This window comes from Oryctolagus cuniculus, chromosome 10 (assembly GCF_964237555.1).
Source record: "Oryctolagus cuniculus chromosome 10, mOryCun1.1, whole genome shotgun sequence".
NCBI classification, from domain to species: Eukaryota; Metazoa; Chordata; class Mammalia; order Lagomorpha; family Leporidae; genus Oryctolagus; species Oryctolagus cuniculus.
Window position 1 is genome coordinate 79,592,319 of NC_091441.1, and position 27,304 is coordinate 79,619,622.

General features: G+C 41.6%; 1 long non-coding RNA gene across 1 annotated transcript in view; it reads right to left on the reverse strand.

Moving 5' to 3' along the window:
- Positions 1-213: 213 nt before the first annotated feature.
- LOC127492321 (uncharacterized) overlaps positions 214-27,304 on the reverse strand; it is a 91,173-nt gene continuing 64,082 nt past the window's right edge. The window contains exons 2-3 of the long non-coding RNA XR_007921549.2: positions 778-921; positions 214-504 (exon numbers count right to left, since the gene is read on the reverse strand). This is a non-coding gene — a long non-coding RNA (uncharacterized lncRNA). The remainder of the gene's footprint in view (positions 505-777; positions 922-27,304) is intronic.

The following is a 27,304-nucleotide window of genomic DNA, read 5'->3' on the forward strand; positions in this document are numbered from 1 at the left end:
TTCAGGTGCTGAAGAAGTCAAGCTCACTTTACCAGTTGGTGTCCAGAAATAGCAGGATGTTAATAGCCGGTCTCTTGAAATCTACCTCTCTGTCATGATGCAATGGAAGTGGTAAAATCTGTGTTCTCAGTAACACTTGTCTGCAAGTGGATACAGTGTCTAATGCTGAAAAGATGAACTAAGAATTAGTATTTATAACATAAAGCCTGACTCTGGTTTTCAATTGCTTTGATATTTTAATTGTGATTCAGTTAAACACACACACACACATAGAGTGACTGTGAAGGTAGTTAAGCAACACATAAAATATCCACATTTCAGAATCTATCATCAGCATGAGTCGGACACAAGGGCATATTTGGTTTAAAATATCCTTGATAATAAGGATACAAAATGAACCCTTTTCGAATACAAAGTTTTCTAGGCAGTTCACAGTGAGCTTCCTGCTACTTATGCCCTCCAGACTCCAGAGAAAGGGCTGATCACATTGATAATCAAGATTCCCTGAAAGAAAACGAAAACAAGAAAAACCTTCTGAGTCATCAGGTTGCAGCTGGAAAATATTGGACACAAGCTACAGAGTTCTATGCATTTTAAAATACTCTTTTAACTTTTAAGTTGTTCTCTTGAATTTGACTATGAAATTTCAGGGCTTCTCTGATAGTTCTCATCTTTAGAGAGCGACAGAGTCAGATTCCAAATAGAGGCACACATCTATCACAAGGGTAGTCTTTTACCATCCACAGAGAGACACCCAGTAGAGGGCATAGTACTTACCCTGCAGCAATTTCTATGCCTGGGCCTTGCTAGTCATGTGCCTTCTTGCTCTTCTTAACTCCATTCCTAAGGGAACTGCATTCTTAAGCTCTGTTGCCCTCTGGCTCTCAGGGGGATTGGTCAATGGAAGACACTGGCGAGAGACTGAAAGGCAAGAAGGAAGACAGGACCAGAGGACTTGTTCTTTGTTCTGCTTCATTTGAAACCTCTGGCCATGGATGTTATCTCCTATGTAGCTACATTTCTGTAAGACAGCTCCTTTCTTCCTGGTCTAAGCTCCCACCTAGCAATCTATTGTGAGTCCAGCTTCCAGCAAATGGACCCAAATCCTGGACTTTGATAACTTATACCCTGCGCTCCTTCTCTCTCTCTCTCTCTCTCTCTCTCTCTCTCTCTCTCTCTCTCCTCCTGGGGTTGGTACCAGCTTTCCAGTGTTGCTAATATGACATCCACTATTTCACCTATCAGTTCTTTCTTTGTCTGTATAACCAGCATCCTACATTAAATTCCCTCTGTTTGAAATACTTTGCATCATTGCGGTTGTCTTGCCTGAACTCTAAGTGATACAGGGACACAAACATAACATACACACATTCAAAAGCAACAGGATGAATAAATGATACAGTCCAGATGGCAGAAGTCAGAAAGGCCCACAGATTTACCTTTCCTGCAGCTCAGATAGTCTCCATGTATGACCTTTCTTCTACACCTTAAATCTTTCAGTGCCAGTTTCTATAAATAATAGCTTTTTCCTTTTAGTATTCTCTAGTCAGATCTCTTACTGCTTTACCATTCTTTGCACAAGATGCTGAATATTATATTACTGGCTTTCCTCATTCACTTGGTCAGCCTTGCCAAGAAAGGCTTGAACATAGCAATGGTAGATGAGATTAACTGAACACTAACTGTAAAGGATCTTTAATCCATTATCTCCATTAATTCACAAAAAAATCCATAGATTATATGCTATTTTTGCCTCTGTCTAAAAGATTGTAAACTTGAGGCCTGGGAATTATATCTAGGGGCTGGCGCTGTGGCAGAGTGGGTAAAGCTGCCACCTGCAGTTTCAGCATCCCATATAGGCGCCCGTTTGAGTCCCGGCTGCTCCACTTCCAATCCAGCTCTCTGCTGTGGCCTGGGAAATCAGTAGAAGACGGCCCAAGTCGCTGGGCCCCTGTACCCACATGGGAGACCCAGAAGAAGCTCCTGGTTCCTGGTTTCAGATCGGCACAGCTCTGGCTGTTGTGGCCAGCTGGGGAGTGAACCAGGAGATGGAAGACCTCTCTTTCTGCCCCTCCTTCTCTCTCTGTGTAACTCTGACTTTCAAATAAATAAATAAATCTTTTAAAAAAGAAATTAAGTCTTATGTCTCCAAACATGTTATCTACCATTTCATCTTCAATGGAGACTGAACGTCCATCCTAGAAGTGGGTGCAGGTGGCCCGGGGACTAACAGCTCTAGTAGATACTGAGGTCAGTGGCAGATACATAGGAGGAAGCAAGGCTAGGGAAGGCTTTGTGAACATGGGCCAGGAGGTGCATTTAGACATACATATGATTCTCCATTGAAGGAATGATATTCATATAATGCATAACTTTTTACTTAGTGGTATTGACTCATTTTGGATTTTGTTTAATAGGAAAGACCTTGTCTTACTTCTAGAAGGATCTGAAGACCTTCTCTTGTTTGGGATGAACATAGTATCAATACTGTCTCTTCTTGAGCACTATTATTTGAGGTCCATTTATAATTCCTATCATTAAAAAAAGCAGAGTTGCTAGATTTAGAAACTGAATAATCACACCCACCCAAAGTAAACATCATTACCACCTACTTCCACCTCCACATAAAATGTATAGAAAAACAATACTATTTATTTTTCTGGAGGCCCTAATCACAGTCCAAAACATTGCAGTGATCTTGCCTACATGTTATATTGCAAAGAGTAAATATCCAATTCTCACTCAGAGTGATGAGTAAGACTGTGCTCCTATACAAATACCTGTAAAGGTCTGGGTTTTCAAAGTTAGGACTTTTGGTGTTTTCAATGAGTTAATAAAAAGCAAAATTGGTCCTGCAATCTATAATTGTCTACCTACAGATACAAGTACGAACACACACACACACAGACATACATTTGCTGTACAGGTGCATGCCTCATTTTGACTCACATTTTAGAAAGCAGAAAATGGGAATCTCTACCTCTACTCAGAAATGAGGATCTGTTCTGGAGAATGAAGGGTGAAATAAAGAACTCAAAAAGTACTGCCCAATTAGAGCCAGCATCTTCTTATGAGCCCCAGCTGTGAAGCCTGACAGGTGGCCAAGCACAGCAGATGCAGGAGGATGGAGTCCTTGGTTGGAAAATGGAAAAATACAGTTTCATACTTGATGTACACAAAAAAAAAAACACACACACAGAAAAAATGGGGCTGGCATTGTGGTACAACAGGTTAAGCAGCCACTTGCGACATCAGCATCTCATATCAGCTGTATCAGTGCTGGTTCAAGTCTCAGCTACTCCCATTCCAATCCAACTCCTTGCTGGTATGCCTTGGGAAAGCAGTGGAGGATGGCCCAAGTACTTGGGCCTCTACCATTCATGTGGGAGACCTGGCTCCTGGCTTCAGCATGAGAGTCTGAGCTGTTGCAGCCATTTGGGGAGTGAACCAGTGGATGGAAGATCTCTCTCTCTAGTGCTCTGCCTTCCAAAATTCATAAATAAATCTTTGTAAAAAAAATAGTAAGGGGGGAGGAATCACAAGAAAGAAATATGTTTTCTCCCCCTTCTTGTAAACAAAGAAAAACACTTCTCAGTGTCAGGGGTTAATTTGATCATATTTGCTTTAGAATTCTAAAGCAATAATGTGCTATTTCATACCGTGAGAAGGAATTCTGAGAAATGGTAGCAGGTGCTTTCAAATTGGGTTTAGTATCAAAATTCAAGTTCATTTACTAAATTTCTAAAATGCATGCTATTGTGAATAAAATACTTCTGGACAATCTGAACATATTTCCAATGGTGTTGCCTTGGGCACATTATTTAGTTTGGTTTATAAAATGGGTATGACAGTCTTTACCTTCTAGACAGGTACATTTTCAGCCAGTATACACTGGTACCCATCAGCATGCCTCCTACTTACTGCCCTCACCACCTTTCTCATTTCTCAGAACCCACTAGACCTGGGCCTCTCAAGCAGCTAAGAAGTTGAAACTTGACCCTGCAGGAATCTGGTAGGAGATTGCTTCACTGCCAAGGCCAATATGGGGTCCAACTGATTGGTGCTCACAGCGATTCGTTTGTAAATATTTTAACACTGCATATACAGGATGTTTGTAAAAATGAAATGGCATAGTGTAAACAGGACATGCTTAAAAATCCTCACACACTCTCTGCATGTGAAGTACTGGCCTTGAGAAAAGCCATTTTCTGTGAACCTCTAGATTTCCCACTTTTGAGACTATTTTGCTATAGGCTGTATGGTATCTGAAAATACCATATGTGTGTGACTGTGAAAGGGTGTGTGAGAGCTCTTAGGTGTGGAGTGATGTGTGAGGGAATGTGGGTGTGAGAAAGGTGTGTGGGTACAGGAAAAAGTACGATAGAGTGTGTTAAAATGTGTCTCTGTGTGTGAACATTGTCAATACAATTGTTTTTAAAGATTTGTTTATCTGAAAGAGTGACAGAGTTGGGGGCAGGGCAGAGAAAGAGAGTCTTCCGTCTGCTGGTTCATTCCCCAAATGGCCACAACAGCCAAGTCAGAGGCAGGTCAGAGGGAGGAGCCAGGCATTCCAGCAGTCTCTCACATGGCTGCCAAAGAACCAAGTACTTGGGCCATCTGCCACTATGGTCCCAGGTGTAGGGAACTGGATAGAAAGCAGAGCAGCTCAGACTCAAACCAGTGCTTCAGTATGAGATACCAGTGTCACAGGATGCTGGCTTAACCCAATGTACCACAACTGTGACACCTGTCAATACAATTTTTTATCTTCATCAATACAATTTCTAAAGACAAATTTTAAATGTATTGTTTTGCCTTCATGAAAGGCTTTAAGGTAAAATATTATTTTATTTCCTTGTGAAAATTACACTCTTCAGAGGTAAACTTTTTTTTTTTTAAGTATTTTCCCTTACCTCTAAAGATGAGCCCATTAGAACTGCCTGGGTGAAGTAAGAATTGTAACATGGTTTTCTTTCCGCTTTTGTAGTTGTGGTAAGACTAATACAAATATATTTAAGGCTAATGGAAGGCCGGCGCCGCGGCTCACTAGGCTAATCCTCCGCCTAGCGGCGCCGGCACACCGGGTTCTAGTCCCGGCCGGGGCGCCGGATTCTGTCCCGGTTGCCCCTCTTCCAGGCCAGCTCTCTGCTATGGCCAGGGAGTGCAGTGGAGGATGGCCCAGGTGCTTGGGCCCTGCACCCCATGGGAGACTAGGAGAAGCACCTGGATCCTGGCTCCTGCCATCGGATCAGCGCGGTGCGCTGGCTGCAGCGGCGGCCATTGGAGGGTGAACCAACGGCAAAGGAAGACCTTTCTCTCTCTGTCTCTCTCTCACTGTCCACTCTGCCTGTCAAAAAAAAAAAAAAAAAAAAAAAAAAAAAAAGGCTAATGGAAGAAATTCCAGGAGTTATACATTTGATACAAATAATAATTAAGGAGCATATGCTGAACTTTATATTATTACTTAATGGTTAGAATAATACAATATACTCCAGCAATAAGTTCCTGCCAAATTTCCCTTCTCATTTTTAGTATTTAAACAAACAAATCTAAAAACCCAAAGCACCACGACTATTCAGACAAATCCTGAATCATCTTCCCAAATGCAACATGTTATTGACTCAAAATTTTTATTACAATAGAGTTAGGAATAACTCCAAATGAAACATGATGAAACAACTCTCAGAGGAGGGAAATTCTTTGAATTCCCAGTGTGGAGCATGTCCTGAACTTCGTATATGCAATGGGAATGTGGCCAAGCAGCTTCCTGAGATGTTCATTAGTGCTAATGGGAGGGACAGAGCCAAGGTACATAATAAATGTGCAGCCCTCGAAGTGCTGGTATATGTGGGGAAACCAATTAGCATCGCAGGGATCAACACCTCTAGCATTTGTCCATTGGGGATCTCTTCTCTTATGGAGAGTGTCTTCTATCATTTTTAGCTGATCTTCACACCACCTTTGAAAGCAGAATTCTTCTCTACAAGTGGGTAAAATGATTGGCTATTTTACTTTTATCACCCAGCTGGGAGAAAGAACCCAAAGATTCTTCAGTCCTTTCTTACTCTCTTCATATTCAAGAGGGGGAGTTTGAAGAAACCCTTCAGTATCATTTAATAATCGAGGGCAGAATCATTTGATCTTTGCTTCAGAAATTTGATGACAAAAATAATTCTTTTCCAAGTACTATGATTACAAGAGCCTGTATTTGGTGGAGACCACTGCTGGCAATGTGATGCTGGACCAGATGAAACGTATGATCTGACACAAAAGCACGGATTAAGCCAAGTGCTCATGCTCTGATATGGCCTCATGACTCACAGTGTGACCTCAAATAACTTCTCCAACGCAGCTCTCCTATCTGCACAATGGGTAATAAATTCATACTTCATAGTATGGAAACTCAGTTCATTAGTGTACATAAACAAAACTTCAAATAATCCTTGTGCTGTCCACTCCTCAGATATTCAGGTTTGGAAGCAGGGAGAGGCACAACTCTCTTCATAGTAAAAGTTAAATGACAGAGAATCATTTTTTAAATTTTTAAAATTTATTTGAAAGAATTATTGAGGGGGGGAGAGGGAGAGAGAGGAAATGAGGGAGAGAGAGAGAATGAGAGAGTCCACCTGCTGCTTCACTCCCCAAATGGCTTCAATGGCTAGGGCTGGGCCAGACAAGCTAGGAGCCAGGAGCTTCTTTCAGGTCTCCCAGGTGGGTACAGAAGCCCAGGGACTTGGGCCATCTTCCGCTGCTTTCCCAGGTGCAATAGCAGGGAGCTGGATCAGGAGTGGAGCAGCTGGGACTTGAACTGGCGCCCATATGGAATGCCAGTGTTGCAGGCAGCAGCTCTACCTGCTATGCCACAACAGTGCCAGGACAGAGAATCTTAAATAGTCTGAAAGTATTTCAAATCAAGTTTGCTGTTTACAATCTTTTATGTTTTGACAATTTTAACAGTTCATTATTTACCTTGGTTGGAAATCAACTACAACAGATATATCTAAATGACCAGTGTTCGCTCCAACTGGCACAAGGGATGCTTTTCATTAACCTGGGTGATCAGATCTCTGTGAGTCCATAGAAAATATGCCAGGAATGACTTCATGTAGGCAGCATTTTATGTCAAGAATTTGGTGGAAAATAGTAATTAGAGTTTAGAAATATATCATCTAGCACTGGAGGAAACTCTGTGTTTCTTAAAAGGCACTACCAGATGAAGCAACTGACTTTAAAAAATTTATTTATAAAAAGGAGACAAATTACATGTATTTCATATATACAATTTTAAAAGCATAATGATACTTTCCCCCACCCTTCCTCCTTGCTCTCACTCTTCCCCTCTCTCCTTTTCTTAACTTTCTTTTACATTTACGATGACATACTTTCAACTTTCTTTACAATCTCTACTAAGTAAAAAATTCAACAAGTAGTAAGTAGAAAAGCCACAAGGTCCCCTAAGGCCCCATTGGTGGGAATGTAAACTCATACGATCCTTATGGAAGACCGTATGGAGATTCCTCATAAATCAGAAAATAGATCTACCATATGACCCTGCCATTCCATTCCTAAGAATTTACCCAAAGTAAATGAAATAAGTATATGTATCCCCAAGTTTATAGCAGCTCAGTTCACAATAGCTAAGACATGGAATCAACCCAGATGTCCCTCAACTGATGACTGGTTAAGGAAATTAGGGTAATATATACACTATGGAATACTACTCAGCCACAAAGAAGCAATTGACTTTTACTGGCTGCTTTGTATGAATGTCTGTCTTTGATGCGAGTTGTTCATTTCTGGCTTTCTCTGTGTGTGTGTGTCTCAGCAGCACACAGCAGTTTTTCTAGTATTATAATTCCACCATAGGCACTTGAAGGTCAGGAACTATATTTTTCATACTTACTGCATAAGAACAAATACTTAGTGGGTGATTATTAATGTTTTTTGTTGTTAGTGTAGTAACTAATTGTAGCTTCTAATGTAATTAAGGATTAAAAACAGCTTTATCTGAGTCATTAAAGGAAACAGAAGTATGTTAGTTCAGTGCCCTAGAGTTCTCAACAAATACATAGGAGGATTCTTAAGGGTTTTCCTAGTGCTTGATTCAGATTCCTTCCCTTTATCTCATTGTCTGAGACTAATGAGGTTCATATCCAAACCTGGCAATGAACCATCATGAGCCACCGGGGAGACATAACCAGCAATGCCTGTCTGTCACTGCTTCCCGTCTAGCCACGGCCCGCACTCCAGTTCCTCAGTCTTTCTCTGTGACTCTCTGATGGAACCTGTGATTTCAGGCAGCTCACACCACAGTCAAGTCTAATTCTCTTAATTTCCCAAGATGGGATGGGGTGGCCCTAGGAATCTTACATTCCTGTGGCTCACCCAAAGACCAGCAACTGCAGAGGAAAGAGTTGACAAAGGTCCCCAGCTGCCATGGTCTGCTGTGTAGCACTGTTCTTGGGCCCAAGGCCTCATTTCTTATGACCAGTGAAGAGCATCGGAGGGACACGGAGACAGACCCATTCCCAGGTCCAGGAGGCTGAAGTGCCTTTTGGTGGGTGCCTTGCCTTGAGGACTCCTCAATAGCCTTGTCAAACTTTCCTTAATACTACATCTAGGACTTGCCTCTCTATTTCAAATATTTGCAAATATTTGCAAATCTGGGGGCAGATTTGCAAAGAGGTCTCACGGCTTGCCCAGTCTTTCCATTTTCTCTCACAGTCATTTCCTAAAATAACTTCATGTTCATTGAATCCAGTCTTAACCTCTGTTTCTCAAAGAACTCAAACCTAGGGAAGGCAAGCTTTTATACTAGGGATGGCAAGTTGTAAACAGAGATGCCCATCCTTTGAGCAGTTTTGGAACTGGAAGGACCTTGTCCCACTGTCTCTGAATGTCTCCTCTTACAGCCCTGTGTTGAGAAGGATTCCAAAGCCACAAGTATGTTGGCAAATGTGCCACCACTCTTCAGAAGGTAGTGCTAATTGAACATGCCTAGGTATGAAACAGAGCTGTGCTGAGTTAGTATCTGCCAAGGGTGCAGTGGTTATGATAGAACAGAAGGCAGGCAGTTGCCACCATGACTCAAACCTGTTAGCAGAAACTGAGTGTGAAGGTGGTAGATGATGATGGTTTAGTTTTAGGGAGCCCATTCCTTTACCAGACTTTTTTTTTTTTTTGGTCAAGTTTATCTAGGAGCCTCAGGAACATTTGTATGTTCCAAAAACCCATGCTAGTTGGTGCATAACATCTCCATTAAAATCCAGTTCTGTATCTTAGCCTCCCACTTGCTGCTTTTGCCACACAGTAGGCTATTTTCTAGCACTTGAACTTTTCTATTAAACAAGCTTTTACTGAAGTAGTAGTTACACTACTTACCCAGATCTGATCATTACACATGGTATATACATATAATGTCGTGCTGCAGTTCATAAATATGTACAAGGACACTGCAAAAAGTTCACAAAAAATGGAATTAAAACATGAGTGTATGTTGGGGAAAAATTTTGAAAACCATGAGTAGTTTTTTTCTTTTTTTAATATATATATTTTTTATTTGACAGGTAGAGTTATAGACAGTGAGAGAGACAGACAGAGAGAAAGGTCTTCCTTCCGTTGGTTCACTCCCCAAATGGCCACTACGGCCAGCGCTGCGCTGATCCCAAGCCAGGAGCCAGGTGCTTCTTCCTGGTCTCCTATGCGGGTGCAGGGGCCAAAGCACTTGGGCCATCTTCCACTGCCCTCCTGGGCCACAGCAGAGAATTGGACTGGAAGAGGAGCAACCAGAACTAGAACCTGGTGCCCATATGGGATGCTGGCACCACAGGCGGAGGATTAACCAAGTGAGCCACGGCGCCAGCCCCGCATAGTTTTTTCATAATATGCATTTTTCATAAACTTTTTAAAGCTTCCACATATGCATGGATTTCAAAAATTTTTGCACCCAAATAAATGAATCTTTTACTCTGTTTTCTTTTCTAAGATTTATTTTATTTATTTGAAAGGCAGAGTTACAGAGAGAGAGAAGGAGAGACAGAGAGAGAGAGAGATCTTCCAACTGCTGGTTCTCTCCTGCAACAGCCAGGACTAGTCCAGGCAGAAGCCAGGAGCCAGGAGATTCTTCTGGGTCTCCCATGTGGATTCAGGAGATCAAGCACTTGGGCCATTTTCCACTGCTTTCCCAGGCACATTAGCAGGGAACTGGATTGGAAGTGGAGCAGCTGAGACATGAACTGGCACCTGTATGGGATACTAGCATCGCAGGAAGCAGCTTTACCTGTTTACCACAACACCAGCCTGTTAACTCTGTTTTCTATGAACTTTTTGAAGTACACTTGTAAAATTACAGTCAGTTAAAAATAAAAATACATTAAAAATAAAATCAGATCAATTTAAATAAGCTGAAAATTTTTAATTAAAGCAATATACACACATAGCTTTCAAAGTCTAACATAGGTGGTATTTAAAGATTTATAAGAAAAACATTTGGGGCCAGCATTGTGGAATAATGGGTAAAGCCGCTGCCTGCCCATCCCACATGGGCACTGGTTCGAGTCCCTGCTGCTCGACTTCCGATTCAGCTCTCTGCTATGGCCTGGGAAAGCAGTAGAACATGGCCCAAGTCTTTGGGCCCCTGCATCCATGTGGGAGACCCAGAAGAAGCTCCTGGCTCCTGGTTTGGATCAGTGCAGCTCCGGCCGTTGCGGCCAATTGGGGAGTGAACCAGTGGATAAAAGAGCTCTCTCTCTCTCTCTCTCTCTCTCTCTCTGCCTCTCCTTCTCTCACTGACTTTCAAATAAATAAGTAAATAATTTTTAAAAAGAGAGAGAGAGAGAAAGAAAAGACAGTCTTTCTCTGCATTGCCTTTTATTTCTGTTCCCCAGAAGCAATCCCCCACAACTCTGCTAACTACCTCAACTAGTATTTACTTTCCTGTTACTAATCTTGCATGTGCTATTATTTCTTGGTTTATCAACCTAAGAAGGCATTCACTGACTGCACTGCATGCCAAATAAGGATTTACTTCATAACTATGTCCTACTATTTTCCTTTTCCCTAATGCTCCAACACTCACTTGTTTTCCTAAACCAATAATCAATGTTGACACCATTTTGACTACCAAATATTACTCAACTAGAATAATGCCTCCTTTTGTCTATAAATGTGTATTTCTGCAGGAGTTAATAGTTCTTATGGTTTTTATATCTTTTTATATCTTTTTTAAAGATTTGTATTTATTTTTTGACAGGTAGAATTACAGATGGTGAGAGAGAGAGAGATAGAGAGAAAGGTTTTCCTTCCTTTGGTTCACTCCCCAAATGGCCACAATGGACTGAGCTACGCTGATCCAAAGTCAGGAGCCAAGTGCTTCTTCCTGGTCTCCCACACGGACCAAGTCCCACCAAAGACTTGGGCCATCTTCTACTGCCTTCCCAGGCCATAGCAGAGAGCTGGACTGGAAGAGGAGCAACCAGGACTAGAACCAGCGCCCATCTGAGATGCCAGCACCGCAGGCAGAGAATTAACCTAGTGCGCCACGGTACTGGCCCCAGATCTTATTTTTTATTAATCCTATTATTAATTTTCTGGGTTCCAGGAACACTCCTTAGTGAAACCCTTTGTCCTCCTGATCCAATCTATGCTGATTTTTCCCTGAGCTCGCTGCATGACTGCTTGCCTAGACTTGTCTCTTGGGAATAACATTCTCTATTTTCCTACATCTGAAGTTTCTCTCTTTCTTGGTTTTACTCATTCATTTTGATGCTCTGTCCATACTTTCAGTCTGCTGCTGTCCCTCCTTGGACCTCCTTCTATTGTTAGCAGCTTCCAAAGAAAGATTGAAAAAGACATAGATGTATTTAGTAGTAGCATAAAGTAAATATCTCCACACTCTCCTGTCATTTATTTAGGTAGTTACATATTTCTAATATGAACTTTGGGAGAGTACTTCTAAAGTCTGTGGAAAATGGAACCAAATGTTTTTATTTCAGTGTAATAGCATTTTTGGAAATCCATGCACAATTTTTTCATCATTAAGTGTTTCCTGCAACCTTACTGAAGACTTTTTATATAGTCTAGGATTAAAACCACATCTAGGAAGATAATGTCTCCCCCTTGTTACTTAAAAGGTACTTTTCTAGATTCTGACATTGCTATTGAGAAATCTAAGGTCATTCTTTATTTCAGCCCCTTTGTTCTATTGTTTTTCTCCCATGGAAGTTTTTAGGTTCTTCTTATCCCTTGGGCGCTGAAATTTCACCATAAAATTCCACACTGTATGGTATTAGTTTAAGTTCAGAGATGAAGTAGTTGTGCAATAGGTTTATTGGGTACTTCTCAAAAACAGCATTTGTAAGGGATAAGAAAAGCAGGATAGGGCAGAGATAGAAGTTGAACCTTGGTGCAGTTGAAAAAGAGACTTCAGTCAATCCTATAGGTGACTTCTGGAACTGGAGCAACTCTTCAGAATTGGCCCACCTTGAGCAAATAGGATGCACCTTTATTCTCTCCCACCTGTTGATCAGTCATGGATTCAGGCTATTCCCCAAAGAACTTGGCCTTGGGTGAGATGGCACCCTTTGGCCAAGGGCAATTGCCCAAGAGAGTTGTTTAAGAACCAAGAGCCGCCAACATCGCCCTGATGTGGTGTAATAAATGCCTTGGTCCCATAGGAAAATGAGAGTAACATGAGTCTTGTGGGGAGCAACTGGGAGCAACTCGGACTAGACTAAGTTACTGGAATTAAGACTTATTCTATGCATCTGCTTTCCCACAATATGGCGCTGAGAAGGGAAACAGCTTCTACACAGCTGCCTCCAGTTCAACCAATAAACTGTGGGACCTGCTCCTGATTGGAGGAGAGCAGCGTACTCGGCGTGTGGGCAGCCGAGTTAGGATTGGCGGAGGAGGACTATAAAGGAGGAGAGAGACGGCATGCACCAGGAACATCTAAGGGGAACATCCGAAGGAACACCTGTGCAGCCCCCGAGAGAGCCGGCCGGCGGTGTGCCGCTCCCCCGCGGAAGTGGGGAATGTGGCAGGGGAAACCGCCCTTCCACGGAGGTGGAAGGGCCGGTAGCCAACGCGGGAAGAACCAGCAGCAAACCCGGGGAGGGCCGAGCAGACGAAAGAACAGCGCAGGGTCCTGTGTCGTTCCTCCACGAAGACGGGGAGCGACATAATGGTGCCGTGACTCGGATGTGAAGCCTAGGCAGGGTTTGGTGTCGTTCCTCCATGAAGAGGGGGAGCGACATAATGGTGCCGTGACTCGGATAGGAAGCCTAGGCAGGGTTTAGTGTCGCTCCTCCACGAAGAGGGGGAGCGACAAGTCTTAGTTAAATTATTGTACCGAGCTCTTTTGTGGGACTCATTCATTCTGAACAGTTATATCCTTTAACTGTGGGAAATGTTACTGAGTTTTGTCTCTAATAATTTCCTCTCCTTTTTTCCTCTACAAGCCATACTTTGTTTCTCTAGGATCGGCCTTAACTAATCTTATCTTTCTTCTTTTATTGACAATCTATTGATCAGTTCAATTTATATAACAAGATTTTTCTTCAACTTTATTTTCCAAAAGATCTCCAAAAGATTTGATTGGAGCACCAGACATACATGCTATGTGGAGTCATAGTTTACTTGTCACTTATCCTTTATCATAATTTTGTGGAATGGTTGAAGAATAAACAAACACATGTTCTCTATTGACAATTGAGACTAGGAATGATCAGTTACAGATTTTCTTTATGAGGTCTGCCACTGTTCCTTTTTGAATCCCTGCATTCCAAGTGTGATCAAAGAGAATCTACTCAACTGAAGGTGAAAGCAGAGAGTAGGATGTGATGTTTATCAAAGAGCTTTCTGAAGACTTAATAGAAATTTATTACGATTCAGAGAAATTTAAAGTTGAGTGTTTTTTTTTTAACTTTTTTTTAAATCTTTTTTTTTTTTTTTTTAATTTGAAAGTCAGAGTTACACAGAGAGAGGAGAGGTCTTCCATCCAATGGTTCACTCCCCAGATGGCTTGGGCCATCTTCTACTGCTTTCCCAGGCCACAGCAGAGAGCTGGATAGGAATTGGAGCAGCCAGGTCTTGAACCAGCGCCCATATGGGATGCCAGCACTGCAGGCCAGGGCGTTAACCCACTGCGCCACAGCACCAGCCCCTAAAGTTGAGTGTTAAATGTGACTTCTCACAGAAGTCCATAGGTCCAGTTCATTTTGAGGCATCAGCTGGGTGTTTAATTAATCCTCACTTTGCCATGAGTTTCAGGAAACAAAGCACATGTCCTCATTTGGGGTCTCTTGAGTACATCTCTACAGGCTGAGTCTATTAGAACCAAATTTTAAAAACAAGGCCTCTTTTTACTTCTAAAGACTTTCCAACAATGTGATTTTTAACCCAGGACTTGTCGCTCTTCAGGATGACTGGTGGTGGGAAATTCCATTCTCTCCATTACTCTACAGCTTTCAACAGAGCCATGTATTTCTCGATGTTGACCACAAAAAGTCTCATGGAGCCACTTTCAGATGTATAGACAATTCATTCCAGTTCATGGAAAACACAGATAGCCCATGTACTGGGTCTGAATATTTGTGTCTCCCCTGTACCCTAATCCATACACAGAAACCTAATCTTAAGTATGATGGTATTAAAAGGTAAAGACAGGGGTGGACATTTGGCACATTGATTAAGTCACAGCTTGAAATGCCTGTATCCACATCAGAGTGCCTGCTTTGAGTCCTGGCTACTCTGCTTCTGATCCAGCTTCCTGCAAACACCCTAGGTGACGGCAGAAGATGGCCCAAATACTTGGGTCCCAGCCATCCATCCACATACAAGATCTGGATTGAGTTCTGTGCTCCTGGCTCAGCTTGGCCCAATCTTGGCTGTTGTAGGCGTTTTCAGAATGAACCAGCAGATGGAAGATCTCTCCCCTCCCCTCCCTTCTGTCACTCTGCCTTTTAAATAATAAATAAATATTTTAAAAATGCATAGATTTCAAAGATTTTTTGCATCAAAATAAACACATCTTTTAACTCCATTTTCCATGAACTTGTTAAAGCCCCCTCCAATAATTATAGGATTATTTTTTCGTGTACAAGAGTCCTATGTTTATACCCAGTGACTCTGAGGTCAGTCGCTGACATGTTCAAATCCCAGTGTTGTCTCTTCCCCTGTAGTGTGTCCTTGGGACTGCACTTTAATTTTCCCATGCTCTCGTTTTCTTAACTGTAAAATAGGAATAATTAAGATAACCTACCTTAGAGAGTTGTTACTAAATTACACAAGGGAATTCATGTAAAATATCTTTTTTAAAAAAGGTTTATTTTAGGGGGCCGGTGCTGTGGCATAGCGAGCAAAGCCACCGCCTGTAGTGCCAGCATCCCATATGGGTGCTGGTTCAAGTCCTGGCTGCTCCACTTCCGATCCAGCTCTCTGCTGTGGGCTGAGAAAGCAGCGGAAGATGGCCTAAGTCTCTGGGCCTCTGCACCCACATGGGAGACCTGGAAGAGGCTCCTGGCTCCTGGCTTTGGATCAGTGCAGCTCCAGCCGTTGTGGCCATTTGGGGAGTGAACTAGCAGATGGAAACTTTCTCTTTCTCTACCTCTGCCTCTCTGTAACTCTGCCTATCCAATAAATAAAATAAGTCTTTAAAAAAAGATTTATTTTATTCATTTTAAATGCAGAGTTACAGAGAGAGGTAGAGACAGAGAGGTCTTTCATCTCTGGTTCACTCCCCAAATGGCCGCAATGACGGGGGCTGGGCCAAGCCAAAGTCAGGAGCTTCTTCTGGGTCTCCCACATGGCTGCAGGGACCCAAGGACTTGGGCCATCCTTGCCATCCTCTGTTGCTTTCCCAGGCACATTAGCAGGGAGATGGATAGGAAGTGGAGCAGCTGGGTCTCAAACTGGCACCCATATGGGATGCCAGCACTGCAGGCCCGGGCTTCGAGCTGCTGAGCCACAGCTCTGGACCCCACATAAAATGTCTTGACATGTCTTTTGCTTAGTGAACAAATATTAACTACCATTATTATTAAGAGAGTTACTGCTGCCTTTTCTGCTTGATAGTTTCTGTGTGATTTTTACATTTACGTTATGTATTTGCACAGGATGCAAGTGATATAAACTGGAAAATTCAGGGGCAGGCATTGTGGCACAGCGGGTTAAGCAGCTGCTTGGGACCCATATCCCAAACTCCTGTGCCTGGGTTTCAGTCTACCTACTCTGTTTCCGATTCAGCTTCCTGTTAACGCGCCTGGGAAGGCATCAGATGATTACTCAAGTACTTGGATTTCTGAACCAAGTAGTGTTCTGGGCTCCTGGATTCACCTTGGCCTGTCCTGGATGTTGTGGGCATTTAGGGAGTAATCAGCAGATTGGAGATCTCTCTCTCTCTCAGGGGCCGGCGCTGTGGTGCAGCAGGTTAAAGCCCTGGCCTGAAGCACCGGCACCCCATATGGGTGCCGGTTCTAGTCTCAGCTGCTTCTCTTCCAATCCAACTCTCTGCTATGGCCTGGGAAAGCAGTGGAAGATGGTCCAAGTCCTTGGGCCCCTGCACCCACGTGGAAGACCCGGAAGAAGCTCCTGGCTCCTGGCTTCAGCACAGCTCTGGCTGTTGCGGCCACCTGGGGAGTGAATCAGTGGATGGAAGACCTCTCTCTCTGTCTCTACCTCTCTCTGTAACTCTTTCAAATAAATAAAATAAATCTTAAAAAAAAAAAAAGATTTCTCTCTTTCCTCCATCTGCATCTCTCCTTCTGTCACTCTGCTTTTCAACTAAATCAATGCCTTCTTTTTACAGAAAGGTTAAGCTGGACTATTCAGGCTCCTTTATGGATACTACTGATGAAAACACCTTGAAGGTCAGAGCTAGGAGTAGATGTTGAGCTCAGCTAGTAAGATGACCCTTCTAGTTGGCCTGAATCCCCTGTTCTGATAAATTCAGGAGTAGGGCTCCCAGTTCTCCAGTTTTGTTCCCTTCTCCTCTTGATATGAAAGAGAGGCTTCAGGAGTCCTTGACCAATTTCACAGCTGACAATTGTCTGCCAGTCTGCATTGTTCAAAAGATGACTGATAATGAGGAGCTTCCTAATTACCCGAGCTCCAGCCTTGTCAGACCATAAAATCGCTTCACGAGATGAAGCTAATTGGTACTGTCAAGGAGAAAAATTCAGAAAGACCTAGATAATAAGCAGATATGGAATTAAGTTCAGATCACTCTTTTCTATTGTTTCTGTTCATAGCACTCACATAACTAACCTTTCATCTCACTGTTCACATATTGGAAAAGAAGTGGGTTTTGTCCTTTTCTCTGCTTCCATGGTGTGTGGTGAGAGAAGAACTCAATAAAAAATTATCCTTATTTCTCCGTGGCAGAGGAATGTAAAAGCTAAAACTGGAAAAGCACAGATAAAATCTCATTCAGTTAGTTTTTAGGGTTCCAGTAACCTGTCTTGTAGAATGAACTTGGGTTTTTCAAGCACAAGACAAGGTTTCAAGCCCAATCCTCCTACTCAAAATACTTGGGAGTGTGAGCGTCTTACATCACTACCCAGAGGCTTAGTTTCTACATTTGTATGTTTGTTTTCATTTGTTTGTCTAGTCATTTATTTATTTGTTTAGTCATTTATTTATTTATTTAAAATGTAGAGAAATAGAGAAAAATACAGGGAAAAAGAGAGAGAGAGAGAGACATCTGCTGGGTCTCTCCCCAAATGCCTTCCATGGCTGGGCTGGGCTAGACCAAAGCAAGCAATAGGAACTCAATGTAAGTCTCCCATATGGGTGGGAGGAACCCAAGTACTTGAACCATCACTGCTGCCTCCCGGGGTCTGCATTAGCAGGAAGCTAGTCAGGAGCCAGAGGTAGCTGTCAAACCCAGGCACCCTGATTTGGAACACAGGTACTCTGATTTGGAATTCAGCTTCTTTTTCTTTTTTTTTTTCAACTTTTATTTAATAAACATAAATTTCCGAAGTACAACTTTTGAATTATAGCAGCTTTTCCCCCCATAACCTCCCTCCCATCTGCAACCATCCCATCTCCCACTCCCTTTCCCATCCCATTCTTCATCACAATTCATTTTCAATTATCTTTATATACAGAAGATCAACTTAGTATATACTATGTAAAGATTTCAACAGACTGCACCCACAAAGACATGCAAATTATAAAGTACTGTTTGAGTAGTAGTTTTACCATTAATTCACATAGTACAACACATTAAGGACAGAGGTCCTACATGGGGAGCAGGTGCACAGTGACTCCTGTTGTTGACTTGACAATTGACATTCTTGTTTATGGCTTCAGTAATCACCTGAGGCTCTTATCATGAGTTGCCAAGGCTATGGGAGCCTCTTGGATTCACCAACTCCGATCTTATTTAGACAAGGCCATATTCAAAATGGAAGTTCTCTCCTCCCTTCAGAGAAAGGTATTGCCTTCTTTGATGGCCCGTTCTTTCCGCTGGGATCTCACTCACAGAGATCTTTCATTTAGGTCATTTTTTTTTTGACACAGTGTCTTGGCTTTCCATGCCCGCAAAACTCTCATGGGCTTTTTAGCCAGATCTGCATGCCTTAAGGGCTGATTCTGAGGCCAGAGTGCTGTTTAGGACATCTGCCATTCTATGAGTCTGCTGTGTATCCCGCTTCCCATGTTGGATCGTTCTCTCCTTTTTAATTTTATCAGTTAGTATTAGCAGACACTAGTCTTGTTTATGTGATCCCTTTGACTCTTAATCCTATCATTATGATCAATTGTGAACTGAAATTGATCCCTTGGACTAGTGAGATGGCATTGGTACATGCCACCTTGATGGGATTGAATTGGAATCCCCTAGCACATTTATAACTCTACCGTTAGGGGCAAGTACGACTGAGCATGTGCCGAACTGTACATCTCCTCCCTCTCTTATTCCCACTCTTATATTTAACAAGGATCACTTTTCAGTTAAATTTAAATGACTAAGAATAATTGTGTGTTAATTAAAGAGTTCAACCAATAGTATTAAGTAGGACAAAAAAATACTAAAAGGAATAAAATAGTAAGTTGTTCCTCGACAGTCAGGACAAGGGCTGATTAAGTCACTGTTTCTCATAGTGTCCATTTCACTTCAACAGGTTTCCTTTTAGGTGCTAAGTTAGTGTCACCGATCAGGGAAAACATATGATATTTGTCCCTTTGGGACTGGCTCATTTCACTCAGCATGATGTTTTCCAGATTCCTCCATTTTGTTGCAAATGACCACATTTCATTTTCTTTTACTGCTGTATAGTATTCTATAGAGTACATATCCCATAATTTCTTTATCCAGTCTTCTGTTGTTGGGCATTTAGGTTGATTCCATGTCTTAGCTATTGAGAATTGAGCTGCAATAAACATTGAGGTGCAGACTGTTCTTTTATTTGCCAATTTAATTTCCTTTGGGTAAATTCCAAGGAGTGGGATGGCTGGGTTGTATGGTAGGGTTATATTCAGGTTTCTGAGAAATCTCCAAATTGACTTCCATAGTGGCTTTACCAGTTTGCATTCCCACCAACACTGGATTAGTGTCCCTTTTTTACCCCTACATCCTCACCAGCATCTGTAACCACTAGGCTAAATGTCAACCCCACTTGTAAAACCAACAAACAATAAAAAGAACATTGACTTCACAGGGATTCAAATATGGTGAAGTAGATACAATCATAAGCATAGGGGCTCCCTACAGTACATGATCAGTGATTTTTTTTTCTGGAAATGAAACATATAGAACTCTTCTTATTAGATGGATTAAAAAAATTATTTGAAAGGTAGAGAGACAGAGACAGAGAGATATCTCTCATCTGCTGATTCCCCAACTGCCTGCAACAGCTGGAGCTGCGCCAGTCTGAAGCCAGGAGCCTGGGACTCTATCTGAGTCTCCCACATGAGTGGCAGGGACTCAAACATAGGTACTGATATGGGAGGCAAACTTCCCAAATGGTGTATTAACTGCTGTGCCAAATGTCCAACCCAGATGTTTTAAAAATACAATTTTCAGACACTTGCTTTCTAATACCTTGTTTCTACTATAATTCCAAGCAAGTACACTTGAAAAAAAAATGTCTGAAGAGGGTATTTAAATAAACTCCCTATCAGTGTCATAGAAATTAAGCTCTCTGAAATGCATCTTTTAGATATATCATATATGAGCAAACATTTATGTTGAAGTGTGTGTGACACATTATAGACTACTAACCTTACCATCCTTCAACATGAATAATATTATGTATGAATAATATTGTGCACACCATAAAAATAAATCGAATACACTGCATATTCAGATTCATATGATACAATCTTAAAGGTAGTTTTAAGTGAAAAACAGTACATGTGTATGTTTTCCTAGCCATAGTATTAACAAAAAGACACAAACCTGAGCACATTTCAAAAAATTTGTGGAGAAACAGACTTAAAAGATAAGTTTATTTTGGTGAAAAATATGCATGAATTTCAATTTTTTTGGCACCAAAGTAAATTTACCCTTGAGATTCACTTTCTGTGAACCATTGGAGGTACCCTCATACTTATACATGATATCTATGCAAAAATAAAGCAAAAATTGGAAACTATGAATAACTTTCAGCAGGAAAGGATTGGGGGTCACAGAGCAGTTTGTCTGTGGTTTGCTTCCCAAAGGTCCACGTGTTGGGAACTTGGTCTCCAGCATGGTGAGGTGGGGCACACTGCAGCCTGCAAAAGGTCCAGCCTAGTGGGAGGTCACTAGGGTTATTGCCCATAGAAAAGATTACATAGTTCTTATGGGCCCATAGTGAGTTCCTACAGGGTGAGTTTTTTTTAAAAGAGTGAGCTTTGGCCATTGTTGCTCTTTGGCTTCCTGTCTCACTGTGCTCCTCATCCATGCTCCTACTGGGATGGTATCTGCCATGATGGGACACATCCAAGGGGCTCTCACCAGATCCACCAACATGTTGTTTGAACTTGGAATATTCAAAACTGTGAGCTCAATAAACCTCTTTTCTTTACATGTCATTCAGCCTCAGGTATTTAGTTATAGTAATGAAAAGCAGTCTAATAGAGATGAAAGCTCATTTTTGTAGAATTTGAATTTTTTACTGATGTGTGCATAATTTGCTTTAAAAAGAAAGAAAAGAGTGTTGAGATTCAGACAATCATGTCTTTCTCCAGGAAGCTCTTTTGAAAATGTCATTAGAGAACCTAGAGGAGCTGTCATTGTGGCACAATAGGTTAAGTTGCTGCCTGTGATGCTGGCATCCCATATCAGAGCACTGGTTTGAGTCCTGGCTACTCTACTTCTGATCTAGTTCCCTGCTAAAGAGCAAGAGAAAACAGCAGAAGGTAGCCCAAGCATTTGGGCCCTGTCATCCAAGTGGGAGACTCAGATGGAGTTCCTGGCTTCTAGCTTTGACCTGGCTCACCCTCAGCAGTTTCAGCCATTTAGGGAGTGAAGAGAGAGGATAAAAGATCTCTTTATTTATCTGTCACTCTGCCTTTCAAATAAATAAAATAAATCTTTATAAAAAAGATCCTAGAGCTGATGAATTTCAGAGATGACAAGAAATCTGGGTTTACCTCTGTCAGTAACTCCAATTGCAGGCCCTTAAATCAGAATCTCCCAGAAAGCTTGTTAAATACACAGAGTTAAGGGTCATGTCCCAGAGCTACTGATACAGAATTGCAGCATGTAGAAGAAGGGCTGCAGATGAAGAATTCACATTAAAAAGTAACGTCCTGGGGTGACCCGGTTAAGCTGCTGGTTGGGATACCCACATCCAACATCAGAGCTGGTTCAGTTCTTGGCTACTTTTCTTCTGATTCAGCTTCCTGCCAACGTACCTGGGAGGCAGCAGATGATGGCTCAAGTAGCTGAGTTCCTGACACCCATTTAAGAGACCAAGATAGAGTTCCCGTATCCTGGCTTCAGCCTGGCTCAGTCCTGGCTGCTGTGGGCATTGGAGGAGTGAACCTTGGATGGGAGATCTTTCTCTTCTCTATCCTTCTCTGTGAGTTACTCTGCCTTTTAAGTAAATAAATACATAAAATAAACATTTTTAAAAAATTAAATTCTTTTTTTTTTGATATGCAGGGAAGTTTAGTTAACTATTGGTCTAGGGCAAAAATCTTCAGTGATTTCCAAATTAAGCTATTTAAAATAGCTTAAGGTGTCAAACCAGTGCCTGGAGCTCATGGTTGGAATTTATGGAAGCAGCAATGACTGGAAGAATATGGGAGCAAGGTCAAGAGCAGCAATTAGTGGATAAGGTAAGAGACACACAAAAAAGCTTTGCTTTCTACTACTGTGCATTTTGGGAGACTATTGCACATTTCTTTTAATAAAGAGATTCTGCTATTAAAAATATTTGAAAATTAGCTTTCATTTGAAGAAAAATATTCTTATGACATCCTTCCAAATGATGGCCCAGGCCAAGACAGACTAAAAGCCAAACTTTTTTTTCTAGCCTTCTTTGCCCAAGTACATCTATCCATAAAGATAACTTGTATGTACACACATGTATATGTACACAACCAGATGATACACATACATGTAGATAACCTACTATAGGAACAGAGACATTTTATATCTTCCAACACAAGGACAGCAACATTTTTAGTAAAGGCAAGAGAGAAATTTCTAAATTGTTATTTATTTGAAAGGCAGGGTGACAGAGAGAGGGAGTGAAGCAGAGAGAAAGGTCTTCCATCTGCTAATTCACCTCCCCAAATGCCCACAACAGTTGGGATTGGCCAGGCTGAAGCCAGCATCCTGGAATTCCATCCCGGCTGCCCTTGTGGGTGGCAGGGACTCAAACAGTGAACCATCATCTACTGTCATCCCAGGCACATTAACAGAGGGGTGGATTTGAAGCAGAACATACAGGACTCAAAATGGCACTCTGATATAGGATGTGGGTACCCCAACTGATGGCTTAACTCCTTGAGCCAAAACACCCACCCCCAAGAGAGAAAATTTTTTAAACTTTGCAGACAGAACAGTCTTGGTCTCACCTATTCAACTCTGCCATTGTAGCACAAAAGCATTCAAAGATAATACATTAATGTCTGGGCATGACTGTGTTCCAACAAAACTTTACATATGACTACTGAAATTTGATCTTGATGCAATTTTTATACACCATGAAGCAATACTCATCTTTTCATTTACTTTCTACCATTAGGAAGTATAAAAACCATTCTTGTGAGACATAGGAAAATAAGCAGCAGGCTGTACTTAGCTACCCTGTAATAATTTGTCAACTGCTGTTGGGCCATCTAGTGTAAATGACTTTGACATTGTACCAAGCTATTCTTCTCTCTCAGCTTCAGTTTTCTTGATCTCAAATGGAGTTGATATGAGCCCAATAAAACAGAGTGAATGATACTGAATGATATTTATCAGTTTTTGCCTCTCCATACACTAATAAACTTACATCTGTTGGTTTTATTAGCCTACATTCTTTCAGTTACAAGTAATATGGAAAAAAGGCAAAGCTGACTGTGACAATTAAATTTTAAAAACTTTTTTTGTTGTTTTTACAGTGAAAAGCTCAGGAATAACTGCATGCAGAGGCTTAGGCAATGCCACTGTGCTGACTACGTTCTCAGACAAGTTCTCTCTCAGTGATGTGGTCTGGCAGCTCCAAGTTTACATTATCTTCAATTCATGTACAAGAAGAAAGAGAGGGTATTACTGTCAGGTGGTACCCAGACATCATCTTAGAATTAACTCTAACTGTACCTGATTGGCATAGCTTGAGCTATGTATACAGATATCTCTGAATCATTCATTATGGTTCAGTAGATATGACATTCTGTTGACTAGAGGTACTAGCCACACATCTCTTGGTGCAGAAGGTAGGGAGAGGGAGTGAAATCAACTCTGCTCAAACATATAGACAGAGAGTGGGAGAGAGATGATCCCTCAAAGAAAAGAAAAATTGGGATGCTGTTTATTACCTGATAAACAATAAAGAGCTCGTATTGTGGCACAGTGGGTTAAGCTTTGCTTGTGATGCTGGCATCCCATATTGGAATGCCGGTTCAAGTTTCAGATGACCCAGCTTCCTGCTAACAATCCTGGGAAGGCAGTGAAAAATGGCTTAAGTACTTGGTGCCCTGCTCTCCACGTGGGAGACCAAATGAAGCTCCTGGCTTCTGACTTAAGCCTGGCCCAGCCCTGGCTGTTGCAGTCCTTTGGGGAGTGAACCACAAATGAAAGATTCTTTCTCTTTCTCTCTTTCTCTTTCTCGCTCTCGCTCTTTCTCTCCCACCCCACCTCTGCCTTTAAAATAAATAAATTAATAAAAAAGCCTTTTAAAAATATTATAAAATAAAGAATGAGCAGTGGGCAGCAAAATATTTGTGAACTTCGGAAAACTCCAGAACTCCACAAAATCTGATATTGTTAAGAATCTGGCCTAACTTCTTTCCAACTGAGAGAAATGGAATGAGAGAGATCTGCATAGCTGATGACTGCTTTTGTAGTTGGTGTTTTGCAATATTTCAAAGAACTATTTCTTTTCAGTCATTATGCTGTTTATCTTTCCAGAGAGAAATGTCTTCAGAGAATTAGGTCCCTAAGATTTAATTTCTCCCAAGAGGTCTAATGCAGATAGTGTTCCCCTTTCTTGTTCCATTTCCTTATTCTCCATAAATTCCTTCTTCCCAGGTCTTCTAGAAGCTGAAAGTCCAACCACAGAGAGTTTAAGCTTTCTCTTGCTTATCAACCACCAGGCACTCAGCTGACATAAAGAGTAGAAAAGACCTCAGAATGTGGTCTTATCTACTGTCCTTAGGATACTGTTAGATCTTCTGTGACTGATCTTTTTCTTCAAAGAGTTCCCTACTAACGTTCCTAGACCAATGCTTGAGATTTAAACACACAAAATTATATCCCATAAACTGCAACTTTTATGTCTAACAATATAGACTTGAGTCTTTTGTAAAAAAATCTCTTCCCATTTGTATACCATGTTGGTGCTTTTTCTGCCATTCCAATGGGTCTAGTTCTTTTTCTCTTGTGCTCTCACTCTTGCATTATCTCTCTCTAAATCATTTTCTTTGTTCTAGTGACTTGTCTTGGTGACTTACTGAAAGTCACACAGCTAGTAATTGAGAGAGTTGCAATTTAAGCTCCATCTGTCCAATTCCAAAGCCCATTCCCTTTCCACTGTACTTCACTATTTTTATTCTTTCTCCTGGTCTATTATTCAGCACAGAGTGCTTGAGGATGTGCTTTGAATCAGCTGTAGCATATTAGGAATCACCAAAGACCCAGTCTCTGTCTACAAAAAACTTACAATGTAGTGAAATATGCCAGCAGTCATTTTAGTTAAATATAACTGGCATGGCAGAAGTATGCATGTGATGCAAAATTACATCTAAGGGCTAGATCTCTTGCCTGTGCTCCAGGCTCATATTATCAAGGACCTATTGCAATTTTTATTTGAGTTCTTCCCATTACCAATTGTTGCCTAAAATAATACTCAAAGCTTAGTGACTTAAAACAACAACAGTTTACTCTTCTTATCCATTTTTTAATCAACTGAACTCGACTGAGTGGTTCTTCTGCTAAGATCAACTCCTGTGTCTGCATTCAGGTAGGCGTTTGGTCAGGGCTGGAAGAAGCACATTGGACTCTGAGAGTCCTGCATTTCTCTGCCCATGGCCTCTCATCATTCAGAGGTCTACCCTGAGCTTCCTTACAACATAGTGGTTGATTCTGAGAGGCTTAAATGCACCCTTTTTTAAAATAATTTTTTAAGATTTATTTATTTATTTGAAAGTCAGAGTTACACAGAGAAAGGAGAAGCAGAGAGAGAGAGAGAGAGAGGTCTTCCATCCGATGGTTCACGCCCCAGGTGGCCGCAACGGCTGGAGCTGTGCCGATCTGAAGGCAGGATCCAGGAGCTTCCTCCAGGTCCCCCACGTGGGTGCAGGGGCCCAAGGACTTGGGCTATCCTGTACTGCTATCCCAGGCCATAGCAGAGAGCTGGATCAGAAGAGGAGCAGCCAGGACTAGAACCAGTGCCCATATGGGATGCTGGCATTTCAGACCAGGGCACTAACCTGCTGTGCCACAGCGCTGGCCCCTCAATGCACACTTAACAAGCCTCCACTTGCATCATGTTAGTGTCCCATTGGCCAAAAAGACATATGACCAAGTCCGGAATCATTGTGGGAGCATGACTACTGGGGCCACAGATCACTGGAGGAAAGCAATGAGATATTCTACCAAAGCAATCTAGCTTTCACTACCATATCTTAGACTGAAATCACAGAGTCCCTTCAAAAACAATTTTACATTGGTATTTTTATTTATGGTATCACCATTCCCAAAATTCAAGAGTAATTGTCAACTCTGATATCTATACTACTTCTAATAAGTTCCTATTGTCTATCAATTCCCTCTGTAAAATATTTCATTCACGTCCCTTCCTTTTTCCTACACCACGTATCTATATTGTTTAGGATAATTTGCTGGCTTAGAGGAACATAGGTGTGCACTGGTTACTACTCTGTTGTAAAGGGGTTACAGGTGTGAAATGATGGTTACTACCATGTTGTAAAAGGTTAGGGGTATTAAAAGTAGTGATCCTCAGTTAAGGATCTTAGATGAATACCTAAGGAGCTGGAATCTCTGGACTGGTCATCCCCGGCCAAGAGCTATCTTGTCTATTTGCCCTGGTGAACAATAAATTCATCATTTTTATATGAGTTATAATGTGAAGGTTTTGGAAAGTACTATTATAACTAAATCTCTTGCCTTATATTCACCATTCTTACCATTACCATGTTAATCTTAATTACTTTACTCTTCTTTCAATAATATAAGTTGTCTATTGCACATTGTCCAAGCTGGCATTTCTTCCACCTGGCTTGAATAAATTTTTCAATTTTTGCCCATTCCTCCACCAAAAACAAACAAAAAACCTTACTTCTACCAAACTGATCTGACCAGCACCTCCTAAGAATGCTTATTACTTTCTTCCTCCTTGCCTTAGGGGAATCCCATCCTCAGAAACTTCCAAACCCCAGCTCTCCTTCAAGTTCACTTCAAGTTCCTCACCCCTCATGGAGGCTGTCAGATTCTGCCTGTGGTGAGTGGTATCTCTGTTTTGCCACTGAGCTGCAAGAAGATATCTACAATTTCACAAAGGCCAATAAGGTAGCCACTAGTCTTTTGTTGTTGTTGTTAATTTTTTTTTTTTTTTGACAGGCAGAGTTAGTGAGAGAGAGAGAGAGAGAGAGAAAGGTCTTCCTTCCATTGGTTCACCCCCCCAATGGCTGCTAGGGC